The sequence below is a fragment of the Dipteris shenzhenensis genome, chromosome 11 (genome assembly GCF_047967505.1).
Source record: "Dipteris shenzhenensis isolate YYH24624 ecotype China chromosome 11, Dip_SZ_1.0, whole genome shotgun sequence".
Lineage (NCBI taxonomy): Eukaryota > Viridiplantae > Streptophyta > Polypodiopsida > Gleicheniales > Dipteridaceae > Dipteris > Dipteris shenzhenensis.
The window spans coordinates 48,084,683-48,093,768 of record NC_141606.1 but is presented as its reverse complement, the minus strand read 5'-3'; the positions used below and the strand labels follow the sequence as shown (position 1 = coordinate 48,093,768).

Below are 9,086 nucleotides of genomic sequence, written 5' to 3'. Positions count from 1 at the left end.
GCACATGTGCATATGCCTCATACCCAAATATACGCAAATGAGAGTAAGAGGGCTTCTTGCCACTCCATGCCTCTTCAGGAATACCACCATCCAAACTCTTACTAGGTGATCTATTGATCACATGCACTGCAGTCTTCATTGCCTCAACCCAAAAACCACCAAAAAGACTTGCATTGGAAAGCATGCATTGCAACCTTTCTTGAATAGTACGGTTCATCTTTTCTGTAACTCGATTTTGCTCTGGAGTACGAGGGGATGTGAGCTCCCTCTGAATCCCACGTGTATCACAGAAATGCTGAAAGTCATGAGAGAGATACTCTCCACCATTGTCAGTCCGTAGGCATTTAAGCGTTCTACTTGACTGATTCTCAACCAAGGCCAGCCATTTCTAAAATACCTGGAACACATCACTCTTCCGAGCTATAGCATAAGCCCACACTTTCCTAGTTGCATCATCAATGAATGTCACATAGTATTCAGCCCCGCCTAATGACCGTGTAGGCATGGGACCACATACCTCTGAATGCACCAAATCAAGCTTTTCAAACTCTTTCTTTCCCCTTCTTTTATGGGCTGATTTAGTATGCTTCCCATAGAGACAATGCTCACAAAATTCAAAATCAAAGAAACTCAAGATACATAAGCCAAACGGCATAAGAGTTTCATTCCATTCTGGCTCACGTGCCCCAACCTGCAATGCCACAAAGAAGTGCTTGGCTGCTCGGTTATTGCAACAACATGATCAAATACCCCTGATACATGTAAGGGATACAAAGTCCCACACTTGGCACCCCTGGCCAAAAGCATAGAGCCCTTCTGAATTTCCCAACTCTGAAAGCCAAAAGTGGTGTAAAAACCAGCATCATCTAGCTGGCCCACTGAAATAAGACTCTTGGTCAACTTAGGCACATGTCTCACATGTTTCAAAATAAATGTAGACCCATTTGCAAAAGAAAACTTTATGTCACCTACTCCCACTATGTCACATGCATAGTCATTTCCAAGATGCACACAACCTGTCTTTCCACTGTCATAAGTGGAGAACCATTCCCTATGGGGAGTAACATGGAATGAAGCACCAGAATCCAAAATCCAATCCTAGGAATATGCATCATCTAACGTGGTAAGCAACTCTGCAGATAAACTAGACATGAAGAGAACGTCATTGTCACTATCATGTGTGACTGCATTGATCTCCTCGATCTTCACTTTTCCTTTGTCCTCCCTTGAACTTTCTTCCTTTTGATTTGCACCCCAATTTGCATTCTTTTTCTTATCCTTTTGCTCTCTTTTCAGCTTGTAGCAATCCTTTTTCATATGGCCCTTCTTGCCACTGTGGTAACACTCAATGTTCCGTACCTTGGATTTGCTACAAGACTTCCCTCTTTCTTGGGACTTCCCCCTGAACTGTGATCTGCCCCTTTGCACATTTAAGGCTACATCCTCCTTGTTGCTGTCCATAGACTTCCGTCTATTCTCCTCGGCCAACAAGCTACCCACAACATCATCAAACTTCAGTACTCCACCACTAGGTGCAGAGTTACTAACAGCTGTATAGAAGGTATCCCATGAGGATGGCAATGAACATAAGAGAAATATTGCCTTAGTCTCCGCATCAAAATTCATCTTCTGGGCCTGAAGCTGGCTGAAAATAATATTGAATTCATTCAAGTGAGAAGCAATGGAGACCCCTTCCTTCATCTGCGGCTCAAACAACCTCTTCATGAGGCAAACTTTATTAGAGGCAGTTTCCTTTTCATAAGTGGCACACAGTTTCTTCCACAAATCTTCCGTAGTCTGCTCATTTACTACTGTGAAATAAACTGACTCTGCAAGATGAAGTCTAATAGTAGATTTTGCTAATGCATCCAACTCATTCCAATCATCCTCAGACATATTTGTAGGCTTAGCTTCAATCCCTGCCAAGGGTTTAATCTGCTTCTTTTGAATAAGCACATCCATTATTTGTTCTTTCCACAAAGAAAAGTTTGTCCCATCAAACTTTTTAAGGCTAAAAAAGTCCTTTTCAGACATGGAAGAGGATGCCATGATGCAAATGAAGCAAAAATCCCAAAAATCCCAAATGCTAGTGCCTACAAGAGAGAATCACACCAAATACCAGGTGCACCCAAATGTGTATGCCACAATAGAGTGAAATATCACCAAAACTCATGTCTCAAAGCATCTGACTGATGTGCATATACTATGCATCCGTATGAGCAAATCTGGACCAAAAGAAAATGCCAACTGCAATGGCAATCCAAAATGCCCATAAGTGCCAAATGACAAGCATAAACACCATCCACTGGCATATGCATTAATAATATCTCATCCAAGAGAGCATAGCACTATCAGTGCATCACCTGCAATGTCTTAAAGCTATCCCTCAGCATAAAATAGCATCCATGTGCAAAGCGTCCATAAAAATAGCATCCCACAAGGCAATTTGGGCTTATCAACGCATCCAATAAGGACCGCAATGCATCCAAATGGCCTATAAATCATCCACTGCAACCCAATGCACACTACAAATGAGTGCACACTGCTCAAACTGCAACCAGAGTGATCTGCATAAGGTATGCTCAAGAAATCATAGTCCCACGGTAATGACTGCTACTGAAAATAGAACCTAAGATGCCTCAAAACATGGGCGCCATTGCATAATTGGACTCAGCAAGAAAATCTGCAAATATTTCTCTTCTGCCGGAACTCCAAAATCCCAACCGATGAGTGAGAAATGGGAGTCAACACTTATCCACTGCCATGTGGCATAAATCTAAGGTTTCAAAACCTTAGAATGAAAAATGCATAACAGAGAGACAAAATCGAATACATAGAGATCTATAACTCTGAAAATCCTCCACCAAATCGCGTAAGATAGGGGTTTTTGGGCATCCGGAACGCAATGGGACAGACAGTTTTGAAAACCGTGGTCTCAATCATTCGGTCCAACACACGGACTGAAAAACGTTTTTGGAAACAAAGATGTTTGTAAACTCCACCGGAGTGCGAATGATGAGCAACATAGAAGTTTTAGGACCTCCTGAGTCCACTGAAACTGACAGATCTGCAAATGGTTGCTCCAAACTTGAGTTCCAACACCCGGGCAGATAAACGCAGAAACTGACACAGTGAGTCAAAAATCCAATGGAATGATCCCAGATTCAAGAATGAAGGTGTTTCCAAGCTCCTGAAGTGAAGTGGACACCAAAAGCAAGCAATAGTTGCCTCTACAAGTCAATACGGAGTCTCTGTCATCAAACGGAACATGGAAAAGCTCAAAAAATGACTTTTTCTTTGAAAACACTTAATAGGCTCTCAAAACCACTTCGCAAAACCAAAGTGACTTTTCCAAAGGTTCCTCCAAGGTCTCTACACACTCGGATGCAAGTAAAGTCACCCACAAAGCTTCCCACAGAGCTTCTCCTTCCTCCCACAGAGCTACTGGGCTTCTAGGCATTCACGCACGCTCAGCTAGATCACCCGAGCTTTGATACCAATTGAGAGTACTCTCAACAAAAGCAAGAACAGAAGAGGGAGAGAGAGAATTAGAGAGCCACACAAGTTTTGGTGGGTGCAGAACCACCCTAATCTTCTTTTTCATTCATTTATATATGTGTTTGAGTATTGTACATAACCGGGGTAAAGGCACAGTGACCTTTAACCCCCACACTAAGTTCATTGTTTCTTTGTTTGAGCTAGATCGGAGTGAGCTCCTTAGATATCCAAATCTTTGTACCCTTCAACTTATGTATTTGTCTGAGGGTCTAAACTATTGCTACCTTTCATCTAAAGTAGACATGTGCTTGTGTGCCATTTTGTTTGAGTGATATTGGATATGTCATTTTCGTCCCATTTAACTTGTGATACTTCCTGCTTAAGGCATACGATTATATCATCTATGTCTTTCTCCTCATCATCATAAAGGGAGCTATCTTAAAATCCCCCAATGTGTAAGATCATCTTATTGTGTGCTCCTGCTCTTTAGTTCCACATAAACATTCGCTCTATCGACTCTATTGCTAGTATCAACAACCATTTCTTGCTTGATTGAGTTCACTTGATTGGATATAAGTATCAGTGCCGGTGGGGATGCATTACACTTGTGTATGACCTCTGCAATAATTTCCTACTTTCCATTGCTCTCCATAACCTACACTTTTCTCCCAAGGGTTGCAAGTTGACGCTTGAGCTCTCTAATTTCTTGTTGCAAATAATAAAATTTCTCCCATGGTTCTAAGATGATGCTCTATCTAAAAGTTCTTTGTGTAGGAGTGGGTGTCAATAATGTTAAAATGGTTTGAGTATGAAGGCTTGCTTAGGGGAGCAACGACTGGAGCATGAGGCTCAATTTGGCAATGAATGGATGCAAACCAACCGCCATTCATACCCACAACCTCCTCCTAGACGAGCAAGCATAGAGATGCAATAGATCATTGATCGAGACATGATGGAAGAAGGAGGCTCAGTCTCTCTCATTCTCAGTCCTCATCTCCTTGTCTCCTGTGGCGATGGCAAAGGGGTGATAGGAACAAGGAGCTAGTCTCTCTCTCTCTCTCTCTCTCTACCATGAAAGAGAGCTCATAGAGATAAAACTGAGCAAGCGCTTCGCTCTCCTCTTTCAAGCTATGGGAAGGACAAAAGCTGAAGCTGCAGCTATAGTTATGGCTGATGATGTGGTCGGAGTGGAAGAAAGGCAAGGAGCAAGGAAGAAATGCAAGGAGGCGGCGGCGCAGTTAATCATGAGACAGCTCATACAGATAAAGCTGAGCAAGCGCTTCTCTCTCTCCTCACAAGCTATGGCAAGGATGAAAGCTTAAGCTACGGCTACATATATGGCTGATCTGTTGACAAGTTGAATGCCAAGGCTGCTTATCTTGGGGGATGTGTGCGCATAAACATCACATATGTCCATACATGCCCATCATAATGTATTAAAAAGACCATATATTGTATATTGAGAAGTCATCTCTTTTTGTACCTAGCTTGTTTTGCTCAGACTCCAAGATACTCAACCACCCCTCTTAGCTATTTCCCTCACACTCTCGAAGTGCAAAAATCCACAAGCACTACACTTCTTTCATTTTCACTCCCCAAGCACCACACACTTGTTCTTGAGTCCAAAATCAGCTTCTCCTTCACCATATGGCACCTATCCTCTTTGGATGACGTTTTAGCATTTCTCAATATTGCCCAAGTAAATAAAAAATTAGTATAAAATAGACATGACAAGATTAGTATTGGTGGGACTTTACAGTGCTTGCATTTGGTGTTGACTCTTGCTGCTACCTGTCCTACGGAAGCAGCTGATGCATCTCCCATATGTATGTACACTCTCCACAAACCCAAGATGCTTTGAAATTGAGATCAGCTCATGAAGGTGACAGCAGACAACAGCAGAAGAGGATAGTATGAGTGATTCTAGATCAAAATTTGCTGAAAAAAGCTTTTTAGTCAATTTTTCTGTTACAAATTGAACCCTGCAGGTGAGTCTTAGGTCAAAAAGGCAGTTCAAAAGCACAAAAGACTCCCATGAGCAACCCCCGTTAACTGACAACAACAGCTCTGGACAGTCACATCGTCACTGCAGGATCTATATTACGATCAGAGCTTTCACAAATGACCCAAAACATGAAATTGTGATGTTAGCTTTTCTAGAATCTGTCAACTAAATCATGTGTTTGACCAGCAGCTCAGTCATATCACAACATGTAAGACGCTCTCTCTCTCTCTCTCCCCCCCCCCCAAAATAAAGGCAGCCCATGTGAGAGTTCTTTCCCAACTTTAGCTGCCCAAATATCACTATAAAGTAGAGACCATATATATATTAAACACAAATTTAATACCCAGGAGAGTAAGGATTTTTAAACACTCGGCTTCTCAACAGCAAGTTAGTAAACCCTCTTAACTCATCCTTTCATTTCAAGCTTCATGTACTAGCACTAACATTTTCAGAGGTTCTGCAAATGACACCCTGGACCGATCGAATTGGACTGCTGATTCTCTGGGGCCTGGCTAAAATACATGAACAAGATCCAGCAAGTTAGTAAACCCTCTTAACTCATCCTTTCATTTCAAGCTTCATGTACTAGCACTAACATTTTCAGAGGTTCTGCAAATGACACCCTGGACCGATCGAATTGGACTGCTGATTCTCTGGGGCTTGGCTAAAATACATGAACAAGATCCAGATATTCCTTTGCAACATCATAACACAAAGCTAGCGCTCCATTTTTCAAGAGCGAATTCATCGTCCATAGCACCTTCATGAAGATCATTACTGGACTCTCAAGGCAGTTGAGGGACTGCCACGCAAGCTTAGATGTTTAATGCAGAAATCTTTCATCACAGTTTCAAACTTTGCCCCAGTTTTGAATCCAAGCAGGAATCGAAACCTTTGCAGAAATCTTTCATCACAGTTTCAAACTTTGCCCCAGTTTTGAATCCAAGCAGGAATCGAAACCTCTGGCTCCCTTCAAGACTTGCCTTGGGATGCTGCTACCTCTAGCGGGCCTGCAACATCGGGATTGAGAAATCAAGAAATCCCATACAAGCCAGCATGGAAGGGCACTTGGAGATGTACAACAAAGTAGAACAAGGCAGGCGTCATAGTTGGGTCATCATCTATAATTTGTTCTTGCTGCAGCTTCAAAACGAGTTCATCTCCAACAGATAGGTACGCCTTCTTGCAAGCAGACTGACTGCAGTCTTAAAAGGCTCTTCAAATGCCGCAGATACAAAACTGTCCACCTCTTTCTGCACAGGTTGGTCACTCGGTCTAATTGCAACCAAAGTAGCTCCTTTCAAACCCGTTCCCCCAGGGAGTTCTAGGTATGGTGCATACCAAAGCTTCATGTTAAGCGCAGGGACTTGAGTTCTATTTGCAGATGCAGAAGCTGCCAAAGGCTTGTGTCTAAACTCCTGCAACTGCTCTTTACTCATGCAGAGCATTCCTTGTCCATCCGCATCAGTCAGTACCAGATTCACCAAGGTAGGATGTTCAGATATGATTTGCTGCAACAGATAATGTCTAGCTGAGGCAGCAATCAAAGAGCTTATTGTCCAGACAACTCTCAGCTTCAAACCACCGTTGGTATAGAAAGACTCGGGAAGGCTGCCAGTTTCATCTTGACCTGGTAATACCACATTTTCCCCTGCTATAGGTAGCCTATCCTCATAAGTTCCCTGCAGCAACCATGACCTGCCGAATTCAAACTTCCCCCCTTTCTTTTCTCTCTCGTTTTCAGGCTTGACAAGGCCGGATGCTCCTAGAATGACACAACTCTCCAGCGTGCTGCCAAACTCGGCTTTCCACTTCAGTAATATTCCATCTTCCACACCCAACTCTCCTCCCGGTAACTCAATTCTGAGATTTCGAATGGCCTTGAAATTTTTCAAGACTTCTCCGGGGGAATGATGTGAAACCTCCGCAAGCATTGACTTTTTTGGGCCCAACATATGCTGCAACACTTGCAAGGGCTTCACGATACTTCCGACGACAAATCGGACGAGATGACCAAACATGCCGCTTGCTCTGACATTGAGACCATTATCTTCTCCTGAAATAACACAATCGACTTTCACCGTGACATCTTCCACCGAAGACACAAGCGTGCAGAATCTTTTTGACACAACAGTGCACCTTCCGAGAGCCTTTATGTCTCCTACCCGATTCAAGATGTGGAAGAGGATAGAGTCGTGTAGCCTTTCAAAAGGCCCTGTCCCCTCGCGCGTCTCAAAATCCTGAGAAATAGCCATCCTGCGAAGGACTTCAGTTAACCCAGTGCAAGCTTGATCTCAACACACATGACGTCGTGGCCTCTGTCCCTTCAGAGGAAGCAAACAAGTTCCAAAGGGATGTTCGATGCGTCGATGAGGAAAGCCACACCCACCGTACCTCCTCAGGAGTCACACCTGCTTAACAAGGGATAAGTCGACGGCATAACTTCAGAAACAGGAGCGCCATGTTTGGAAGGTGCGTTTAGAACAACGAAAATCATGTGTGGGATTTCTGATTATGCAGCGGAATGCCTGACGTGAGGCGCTAGAACAGGAAAAAGGACGTCGTGAGGGGGTGAAGAGGACAGGGCATCAGAAATGCAGAGGGGGGGAAGAACCAAATAAGAAGGTGATCTGAGTCCCACAAAACGAAAGGATTGTTGGAACAAGTTTCATATTTGATAAGCTGCGCAGGATTTGAAGAGCCTAGAAACATACCCAAAAAGCATCCAACAACCTGTTTTCGTTAGCTTGAAAGCCAAATCTCGAGAACGTGCTTCAGAAGAGCCCAGAAAGAAGACCCACAGGAAGAAGAAGAAGAAAGAACAGTAGCAGAGGAATTCAAAACTGAGCAGGACACATTCGAAAGGAAAGGACTTTAGCTTCAGCTGGGAAAGGCTTCAAGAAAAAGGCTTCTATTGGGAAAAGCTTCTATTTGGCAGGCAAGAAAGGCTCTCAAAAGTTTCAAGTTTGGTGAGAACTTGAAAGAGGATGCCAAAAAAGCATGAGATGAAGAACCCACAAAAGCAGGTGGGAAGACCAAGAGGAGAGGAGAGGACAGGCTTGGGAAGCTAAGAGAGAGACAAAAGAAAGGAAGGGTAGAAAAGCAGAAGATAGAGACTTAAGACCAAGAAGATAAAGAATGATGCCCAAAACGACAACCATGAGGATTATATGAATACGAAGGAAGAACAAAAGGGGAATTGAAGATGAGGATGAACCATAAAAGAAAGAAGGCAGTAACGCTCTCCAAATAACATATAATAGGCCCCATAACTTTCAATATATGGCCCATTAGGCATTGGGGGCAACGGATCTCTTGTTGCTTACCTCTTGGAGCCTCCTTGCTTTTCTCCCCTCCCCTCCTCCTTTGAAGATAACGATCGTCTTTATTGAAACAATTGAACAAAACTAAGCATTGCGTTCTTCACCACATCTATTATATTAACTATTGAGTTCCTTCCCCACATCTTTTATATTCATTTAGGAAATTTCCTCCTTGCTTAACATATCAAAGATAATCATTAAGAAGTTTTGCCTTGCTTACCCTTTGCTCATCCTCTTTATGCTTCGCTTTGCCTTGGTTA

The 9,086-nt window shown here is 43.1% G+C and overlaps 1 pseudogene; it reads right to left on the bottom strand.

Annotated features, from left to right (window-relative positions):
- Window positions 1-5,840: 5,840 nt before the first annotated feature.
- On the bottom strand, window positions 5,841-8,001 carry LOC147897106 (F-box protein At5g46170 pseudogene; annotated as a pseudogene).
- Between the last annotated feature and the right edge of the window lie 1,085 nt (window positions 8,002-9,086).